This window comes from Neolamprologus multifasciatus, chromosome 11 (genome assembly GCF_963576455.1).
Source record: "Neolamprologus multifasciatus chromosome 11, fNeoMul1.2, whole genome shotgun sequence".
Classification (NCBI taxonomy): Eukaryota; Metazoa; Chordata; class Actinopteri; order Cichliformes; family Cichlidae; genus Neolamprologus; species Neolamprologus multifasciatus.
The window spans coordinates 15,996,450-16,006,933 of record NC_140449.1 but is presented as its reverse complement, the minus strand read 5'-3'; the positions used below and the strand labels follow the sequence as shown (position 1 = coordinate 16,006,933).

At 41.5% G+C, this 10,484-nt stretch overlaps 1 long non-coding RNA gene across 1 annotated transcript; it reads right to left on the bottom strand.

Moving 5' to 3' along the window:
- Positions 1-336: 336 nt before the first annotated feature.
- Positions 337-8,734, bottom strand: LOC146508024 (uncharacterized). Its single transcript, XR_014876672.1, has 2 exons — positions 7,207-8,734; positions 337-544 (listed from the first exon to the last, which is right to left on the bottom strand). It is a non-coding gene; the product is annotated as an uncharacterized LOC146508024 (long non-coding RNA).
- Between the last annotated feature and the right edge of the window lie 1,750 nt (positions 8,735-10,484).

The following is a 10,484-nucleotide window of genomic DNA, read 5'->3' as shown; positions in this document are numbered from 1 at the left end:
TCTCGCGGCCCAGTACCAAATGACTCACTGACCGGTCCGAGGCCCGGGGGTCGGGGACCGCTGCTCTATACTTTTAACTAAATACGATCAGCTCGGGCCCCACAAAACTAAAATGGCAATGGCCATGATCGAGGCCCCGAACTAGTGGCTGGCATCCAGTTTTTATATGCATGGCTGCCTATGATATCACTCAGTTACATGCAAGGCATTGTGATCAGCGCATAAACAGTTGTAGTGTATAAAATACTGCATTGCTGACATATGCTAATTTTGTCCTTAATAAAAATGTGCAAAAAGTAGAAAACAACATTTAGTTGGATGAGCTTTTGTTTTCAAGTGTAACACAGCTAGAAAGTGTAGTGAGTTTGGTAACTAATTCATCCAGATCTATGATGGTCATTTTGATATTAAGGTAGATAAAATGTACCTTACTGGAGCTTCAGGCTGTAGCCTGGACAAATCATTGTGGTCAGCTGGGATGGTTCACTGGCTGAATGGGTGAAGCTTTCAACACTTGACCCTCTCCTTGGGATCACTGCAGGGTCTTCAACCCCAGGAAGGGCAGGAAAAAAAACGGTGTCAGTATCATGTAGTGTGAGATGCCATGTCCAATAACAACGAACAACATAACATCATTTAACCTTTACAACACTTGTATTGATCCATCTGGTTGTTATCACACTGCGATCACAGCTCAGGGCTTGGCTGAGCTCAGCTTCAGGGGCTGTTTGAATCCACCTCACAATATTACTAGAAGACAAAGAGATCTAGCCCTTCTGTTTTTTTAACCCTGTCCTTGGACCATCCTTCTCCCCAGACCACTTTGTCTGTGGAACCGCGGGAAGATGTGTAACTGGCTGTTTCTCTGCGATGACTAAATATACAATGGGAGGTATGAGATAAAATCTTGGCACACTGGAACAGAATGATTAAGAAAACACCCACACAATCCCCCTGATGATTTTCCAGTGATGCAAGAGAGTCTCTGCAGTCATTGTGAACATGCAAAGATGCATTTATTTACTTCTGGGAAGATATGATTCACAATAACTTAATCAAGTGTTTTTCATCTATATTATAATATTCCCATAATAGATGCAGCTTTAGAGCGTGTATTAATGAAGATGCTGATTGATATTTGGACACTTTACCCGTTTAAACATGCAGTCTCAATTAAAACAGAAAGTAGAGCAAAAAAGCACTGATTTACTTTGAAGTATAGCATTATAACATAGGATGGAGCTGAGAGAAGTTGACTCCCTGCCTCAGGAGACACGCACCCAGATGGATTCACATACACCCAGATGGCCTGAGTTGTCAGGCTGTTCTGTTGAAAGCTGTTGCTCAGTTCACCTTACTGGATTTATCTTCTACTTGTAAAATCTGAGCCCTGTACTGCATCAGTGAATGTTTTGTTGTTTCTCATGTACAGTAGCTTACAGTCATGATTGTCAATATCAAAGAAAAAAATCAGTGGGTTTGATTGCGCTAACACTGACAGTAGTAATATCCAACACAAGGCGCAACCATATAAACTGTATTTAAAAGATTTTTTTTTCCAGTTAGAAGCAGGGCTTTTTTATCTTAATGTATCATGTTTAAGGTGTAGCACCTGTGTACCAGTGACCAGTAGGAAATACTACACTACACAAATACTGCACTATCAAAAGCAGAAATTTTGAAAACTGTAAAGAACTTCAGTTTGTACGGCTTGACTCATTTTCAGGAGCAAATAGAAATATAGAAGGTGACTGCTGTGAAGATGATTATCATGCATATAAAACAATGGAATAAGACAACATACAGAATTATTCCTTTACTTGAAATGAAAACAGTACGAGAGGGATAGTGCCTAAAGCTAACTATCATTTCTCATGTGGCATGTGTCAAACTAACCGTATAAACACAAACCAATCAGAGGCACTGCAGGGTGGGCAATAACGCCAGTGTCCCGTGGAGTCTTCTCAAAGTAAAAGCTATTTGGAGCATCACATATTGACTCACAGCTATTTTCACTTTCGGCTTGGAAAAAAAAAGAGAGGTCCAGTGCTTTGTGACCTTATAGTTGGTTGTTGATGGCCTGAAGTGACCCTGTTTGGATAAGAAGGTGGAGTGGACAGAAAGTGAGAAACAGCTATTGACCATGAGATTTTTTTTTACTGGGCTTTAGTTTACTTGGGCATTTCCCACAGAAGCAACTGTAGGGACTAACTGTATATAGAGAATGACATGGCTACATTACCCACTACATAGCTACATTACCGACATTACCCACTGGTTTGGGGCTCAGAATCCAGAGGTGATCATATCTGGATGAGAGGATGGAGTGCTAAGTTATCAAGTAATTCTAGCAGGCATGGTTAGGAAGCTTATAACACAAACATTGTAGCTGTAGATGAGAGGTCCACTTCATAGGTTTGAATTAACAGACAGCCATGAATCTGTTTGAAATCAAGAACCATTTTAAAGATTAAACTGCTTCCATACTGAGAGCAGAAAGTCATGCAGATGTAACTACGGAGGATAAGGCTTAGACAGTGGTCAACAATAGCTAGAGAGATATTGATTTCAGCTGTGATTTTTATGCTATAATGATGGCTTTATTAAAAGGAACAAATATTAACGGCAAGTTGTTAACAGGCTGGAAAAAATATGTCCAAGCAGCATCTTGTAGCCTGCAGTCAAACCTTTTCCAATTAGTGTGAGAAAGAGAGCAGCAGGCATAAAAAGAGCACAATGACATAGCCACAGCCAAAGTTATCAAATTTGCTGTGAACGCTGATAATAGATATGTATGCTTAGGAAAATGGTGCTTTAATAGAGTTTTTAACTGTAGATCTAGAATAGAAAATTGGACATACATTCTAATTGAATACCTGGTTGAAAATGCACCCAGCACACTGTTATAAATCATCTGGAATCAGTTTTCTCAAACTCCTCTCTCCCTCTCGCCCACTTTACAAACACAGAGCAAGGCTTTTTCAGCCTCTGATAAGTGTTAATAAATTACCTGAATTTGAAAATTAATGGCTAGCCGCCTGCTTCAGGGAGATATCATTGTGTTTCATGAATATTTTGATTTTGTGATTAGATCAAAATGCTGTGAATTCCTAAACAGCCCCTATGCACAAGCTCCACTGATCATAAACTCTTCCCTTCTTAAAAAATAATTCATTCCATGGAAATGTGCTGATATGGAATAATTAGACCGAGTTTTGCCAGTATTTTTCTGCTGTAACATTTGCATGACTTTAGATCTCACCTGACTGATCTGCTCCAAGCTGAGGGAAAATATATGTTTTTGTGTGCGGCTCCCCCCAAAATTTACCTTGCCAGGCGAGATAATGGCTTATATTGTGATGTTAAAGAGGCTTGTATTTACAAAAAGAAACAAAGGCGAGCCGGTTGCCAGTCCTGGAGGACGTTGATTAGGCTCTTCCTGTCATTTCCCATTCATACTCTGTATCAGTGGCATTCCCGCTCATCTGCGTTTGTGCACGATAGGGATCAAATAGATCTTTGCACAGGTATGGCTATGTGAAGGAGGGAAAGCGTGAACAGCAGCGGAAACTTTGCCTTAATACTGTTCTTGGGCTTGCCTCTATTTCTGCACATGAAGATCCTGAATCTGTTTGCCTGGATCGCTCTCTCTCGTGCACACATCATTACTGCTCAGAAACATGAAAACACATGCCCATAATCATATACCAAGGCACACAGAAACAGAAGGTACAAGATTAAATAATTTATCTCTGCAAAAAAAAAGGGGAAAAAAAGGCAGTCAACAGTTGTATTACACTCCTGCCACAACCAAAGCATAATGTGCAGCATTCGCATTTTGTTTGGATACTCTTCTTCCTCCCCCCTTTCTCTTTTACTCTGGTGTTGGCTCTTTTACTCTCCCTCGCTGGCACATGGGAATGTGTGTGGTGCAAGAAAAATAACAGATACTCCACGTGAAGTTGCACAACTTCAGATCTTAGTTAGCCAAAAGTGTGCTTTCAAGCGCAGAGGGATGCTGGTGGCTGCATGTGTTTGTGTTTGTTTGTGTGTGTGTCTGTGGTGGAGGTGGACGGGGGGGGGGGGGGGGGGGGGATGCATGCACATGAGTATGTGTGTGCCCGGCAGCTGCACGGGGCCCCAGGGACAGGGCTGTGTAGATTGGGTCTCCTCAACCCACAGCTCATTAGTGGAGAGTGAAAGGAATCCACACAGATGGCTGTCAACGTTCAAAAAAGTCGGCTGCGTGAGACATGTCAATTGAGGTTTAAGTTCCTTCTGCTCGTTTCTGTGACACTGCAGTATTCAAGCGATATTTGTTTATTCTCCCCAAAAAGTACAAAAACACAGAAGCCTGGTGACATCTGAAAATGTGTTTTCTAATGAGCGCTCAGACTACTGAACAGGAGCCTGCACTTGTCATTCATCACCACAAATTACTCGTTCTAACTTGACATGTTTTCGGTGCTACAGATGACGGGCTTGTCTGTTCTGCAAACACCGAGAATAGTCGGCGTTTAAACTGGAAATATGGCATTGAACAGTCCGGCAAGACGCCATGGAAAATCAATTAGATTGTTTACCTGTCAAAGTTGGAATGGAGGCCGCGCCACTAACGGTCGCTCATCATTTTCACTCCAGCACTGTCACCTTCTCTCCTCCTGTTATTCAATTAATGCAATTGAATACACAGTTGTGATATAGTGTCTTCTCACAGCAGGGGGGTTTATTTGACCATGCACACTGCCAATATGCTATACTGGACCCGTATGGAAATGACTTTGAACCTCATGAAAGTACTGTAAAAGGTTTGAATCGGCAAGATAAAAGCACTCAAGATTGTGTGATATTTGCTACTGTGACCGTGGGTCAGCGGCAAACGGAAAATACAACAGCCTTTAAAAAGAAACCCTGCATACCTGAAAGTGAAATATAGCTTGTAATTCAAATTAACCCCGTTTGTGGCTGTGTCTTTGTAACACATCTATTACTGAAAAACAAGGAGGAAAAAAAACAGAGGTTGAACGAGGATGTTTAGACAGCCAATGTAAAGCTCGCTCTGCCTAAACACGCACACGCAGTAGCTGCAGGAAGCTATTACATAGATTATATGAAATTTATCCTCAGCTGGTGACAAAAGCTGAAGCTACAGAGCAAATTTACAGCAGCTGGGGTTTTTTTTTGGGGGGGGGGGGTTGTTTCTTTTTTCTTAATAAACCTCTCACGTCAGGTACGTCAACAAAACTGACTTGTAGAACAAACTATGTGCGGATTAGGGAAGATTCAGGAAGCTGGTCGGGGAGAAAGTTGACTTGCTCATTCACTGTGCAGTGTGGATTAAAAGTTGCTCTTGGACCGGAGATGCTACTTTTCTAGTAAATTGTACATAACAGCAATGTGAACACCACTTGAGCTGACCTACTTATGGGGTTCAGAAACTTTTTATCCTGCAGCCAAGTCTAAAAATAACCCTGTGGCTAGTTTTAGATTCATCTCAATGGTAACCCTGACAGTTTTGCAGAGTGCCAGTGACAGAGTCCTGTTAAGCAGCAGCAGCAGCAGAAGCAGTCGGCAGCAGCTTAAACACTGTTCACCGCATCAGTGGTCTCTCCTCTTAGAAATCTTTTTCCTCTACTTGGAAATTGGAGCACAATTAAAGAGCATAAATTGCACTGAACATGCATTTTCAGCTCTAAATACATACAATGGTGGGTACAATATCACAATTTTATGCATCTGTGAGTTCAATAAACTGTACTCTACCACGATTGTTGCTATGAATGCAAAATCTTTTTTTTCCTCCCCTTTTCATTTTCTTGTTTGCTTATTGAGCTCTGCGCCAGAGATCAATGTGAAGTAGCGCCCTTTTAATCATTTACTGTGAATGGCAGCAAAAAATGATCCTGGGAACAAATTGGTTTCATGTCCAAGCAAAAATCACATGGAGTTTTTGTGTTCTCTTTTCTTTCCCCTCCTTTTCTTTTCTTTTCTCTTTTTCTGCGTCTGTGTGTCATTGTGAAGACATTCTGTCTCTGGCTGTACGCATCGCTCCTTTAAGATGATTTTGGAATTAGAGGCTTTTCATACAGCACATATTATGTAGCTTGGTGGGACTCCATTAGCCTGAATCAAAGAGGACAGCAGCCTGCGTGGAGCTACACAATAATGTGGCAAGCCTGTGTTTCAGCAAATAAATAACAAATCCACTGCTTACAGTAGCAGCCAATGCAAACTAACTAATTAAAAGATGAAAGGGGGACGTCTTCCTTGCAGTTTTGATGATGCCTCTTTTTGCGTCGAATGGTAACACGTGGAGTGCTGAATGCTCGGCCAAAACGAGCTAATAAGGATCTCGAGCAGCTAATGCTTCCGATTTGCAGGGTTCCCAGCAGTAACCTGCTCTAAGTGGAGAGAGTGCAATTAGGACAAAGAAATGCTGTCCCTGAACTGACACTGGCCTGTGGGAAAACTGACTTCCCCCACTCCCCCCTTTTGAATCTATGGTGCCTTTCCTCCTCTCACCACCTCCTCTCTCCTCTAGTCTTCCTTCTCTCCTCTCAGAGCATCTTGGGAGCATTGAGCTCAGACAGCGGGATTAGTCAGGGATCCATCTTGAGACGCAGATAATGTTTTTTGCACGCAGACTCCCCTGCTCTGCACTGGCTTCTGCTTCACTGATTAGAACTCAAAACTCCAACAGAAATGGCTATTTGTTCTTAAGCTGTTTTGCCCCCCTCAACCCCCTTCCACACCGCTTCTCTTCTCTTTGTTGAGCTGTTTTTGTCAACCATCCCTCTTAAATTCAGCGCAATAACGAGTCACAAGTAGGTCAGGCTAGCACCGCAACCCGGCAGTGTCTCGGCCTCCAAGTGGACTGACAGCGACATCAAAGAGCCACAGGGCTGTTTAAATACGCCCTCTGGTCTTTCCGTCTCGCGCCCATCCGAATGGCTGAAAGCGGGTGGCGCTGCTGCTACATTTTCTTCTAAGTTTTCTTCCTTCACAATGTAAACCAATTTCAGGGTTTGTTTGAGTAGCAGAGCCTTTACCTTAACATGAACAACTTTTTTTTCTCCCTTTCCCCCCAACATTGCAAGTAGCATAAGTTGAGTCTTTGAGTAACACACACCTTAACAGTTGCGCACCTGTAGTTGATGTGTGTGTATGTGTCTCTGTGTGTGTGTGTGTGTGCGCTCGCAGCCTTACCTGCCTGTCACCGTGAGTGACAGGAGAAGTGGGGGGGGTGTTCGGGAGCCCAGCAGCTGGCGTCACACCTGCACAGTCGCACACGCACTTCCATTGGGGACCATCGCGTTCCCTCCTTCTTTGTTAGCAAGCAGAGACACTTTACAAATAATTTATTTGTTTCGCGCTTGTTTTTCTTTCGGTTTCCTTCTGGCAATTTGTTGTTGAAATAATTTATATTCAAAACAACAGCGATGGAAATATACAGAAGAAAAACACTGACAAAGTCTCACATGACAGGCAACTTGTCTGTGCACTTCAGTGGGAGCGAAAGTTGAGAAGTAAAGATAAAGCATGCTAACGCAAATTTGAAAAGGCAGGTTTTTGGCCCAAACTGACTCACCAGTTTAGTCTCGACTTTAACTTTTGCAATTATTTAAATCAAGCAAGCTGACATTTGAATATTAATAGACTTCACTTACGCACATGAAACAATTACATGTTTTGTGTGATTGTCAAGAGGGGTGAAAAAGAGCCCCAGTCCCTGCTGTTATACACCCACCCACACACACACACACACACACACACACACACAAATACACAGCACTGAGGCAGGGCCCGAACAAATTTAATTTAGAGACATTCTCTCCTTCCCTCCACATCCTGGGCTTTTAAGACACTGAAGTGACTGTTCTTCGCCCGTGTAAAAGAACCCCATTATCAAAGCATTAAGATATGATTAAACTGACATTTTCTTAAGAAAACGAAAAGAGTTGGGAATAAAGGGAAAGAGAGAACTACATACTCCAGATCTTATCAGTGGGAAGGTGGGAGGAGGGGGTGTGGGTGTACATACTGATCTTTGAAGGAGCTTATTACAGAGCAAGCTAAGAAGACAAGCGCAGTGGTGTACTGATCAGAGGTATGCAAGCCAAATGCACCTGCTAGATTTCGCTATCATCCACAGAGTGTCAGTCAGTGCTGAGGCCCCTGACTGACGCTGGGTGCAACCGAAACGCTTCTCGGGGCACACTGCAAGAAATATCCAGCTTAGTCCAGCACTGGAGGCTTGCAGAAGAGCTGATAACAGTGTCCTTTAAGGAAAAAGGGGTGAGAAATTAAAGTGGTTTTTACTTGTTCTGAGATTTTTTTTTTCAAACCATGAAACATATCTGTATGATGTTATCACCCACTGTGAAGTATAAATCTGAGATGCAAATGGTTTTATGCTTCCAGATTTTCACATTATACATTTCAGGCCACAGAAAGTTTTTTTTCTGACTCGAAAACATTTGTTTGAGCATTTTGACAGAAAGCGTTGATAGTCATATGCTTCTCAACAATAGATGCAAAAGCCTTTGATCATATTATAAGTTCTGCTAAAGATACAGTTCAAGAGAAGAGTGGATTTTGACAGTGTGTTTCTGCCATCCTGTTGTTGTTGGTCTTTTTTGTACTCGTCTGCTATATTTTCAGCGTGTTTGTACTTTGTTGCTTAAACAAATCATCACTGTCAGTGTCTGAATTCTTAATATAGTCACCTTATGTGTGTGTGTGTGTATATATATATATATATATATATATATATATATATATATATATATATATATATATAAGGGGTGCAACAATAGCATCGATATTGAACCGTTCGATACAGTGCTTTCGGTTCGGTACACATATGTATGAACAATACAAAAAAATTTATTTACTCTATCAACTTTTCTTCTCACGATGCTGTCTGTGTTGAGCGCTCAGTGGATCTGCGTTCGACTACTCCGCCTAGGCTGCACTGGCGAGTGCAGATCCACTGAGTGCAGCGCAAGCTAGCAAGACAGAAGCTAGCAAGACAGAAGCTAAACTCCTTGCAACATGGCAACTGCCTGAACGTTACCCGAAATTGAACCTCCCCCACCCTCATTCAGATCTTGCGTTTGGAACTATCTTGGTTTTCATGTGAAGCATGACCCTGATGATAAGCGCATCATGTCGGATGTGCCACAATGCTCAATTGGTGGGATCTAGTGCGTTAGCGCAGTTAGCTTGTTAACGTGTTGATGCTGTCCAGCCCCACGCATGGGGCAATCCGCTGTAGCTCGTTAACGGAGACTTGCCCCTTTATGGCGTTAATGTCACGCTGACAGCACTATTGGGAACACAACGAATATGACTGCACATTTACACCGACATCATCCTAGTGCAAAGACAAGTGGAAGCAGACAAAAACAACAAGCAGGCATGCTACAAACTTTACCGGAGTCATTTAGACAGCCGTTAGCACATGATTCTCCTTATGGGGACCTGATATGTTTAATATGCTGCTGAGAATATAGCCCAGAAGAAGCGTATAGTATAGCTTTTATTTTGGAAAGAGACATTTCTCTGTAATAAACTCTTTTCCAAAGATGAGTGATTCCTCCATCAGATGGATTTCAGCACACAAGTAAGTGAGGCTATTATAGTGATAAAGTAAAATGTGTGTAAACTCAGATTAGGTCTGTATGATCTTTACTACAAGTCAGCATTTGGAATATGTGGCAATCAGTGAATGTGTAAAATAGCAATGGTTTCTGGAACCCTTACTGACATTTATTAGAAAGCTATGAAAGTAATAATAGTAGTAATTCTCTCTTTACTAAATGCGAGGTATTTTTAGCAGGTTCCAGTCGTGTGTTTTAAATGAGTTTTAACATAAAAATTTATTATATTATTTTATAGTTCACTACATGTGTCCCGATCAGCTGACATCACATTTTAGTGCATCCACAAGCCTATTTTATGTAAGTTTAAGATTAACAGCTCAGTATGGAGGGAATACAGGTTAAGGAGCTAATGGCTAAACCTAATGCCTTCTTAGAGGCTCATTCTACTTAGTCTGTGGACTTTAACTTGACCGGTCACTATTTTTAATAGTTTGTCTTTACACTGAATTCTGAATCAGTTTTAGCCCTTTTAAAATCGCCCCTGCTAGCTTTAGTGCAAACAGAATATTTCTTTAAAGCCCTCATAAGAAGTGTTACACCTTGAAAGAATGTCCTGCAACAACCAAGAGGAAGCCTTATTTTAGCTCATTAACACGTGTCAAATTTAAAATAAAAATGAAATGCTATACAGAGAATTATCTCTTATCTGAGAAGTTGTTTAGCCTTGTCTATTGCCAAGCTAAACAAATACCTGAATCAAGAGGCAACTGCAGGATTAAAAAATAATATATTAGTTTAAAAAGCTGTACTTACCTCCAACACCTCTACCTGGGGTAAATAGCCATGTTATGTGTGTGCTTTTTTTTTTTTTTTTTTTAG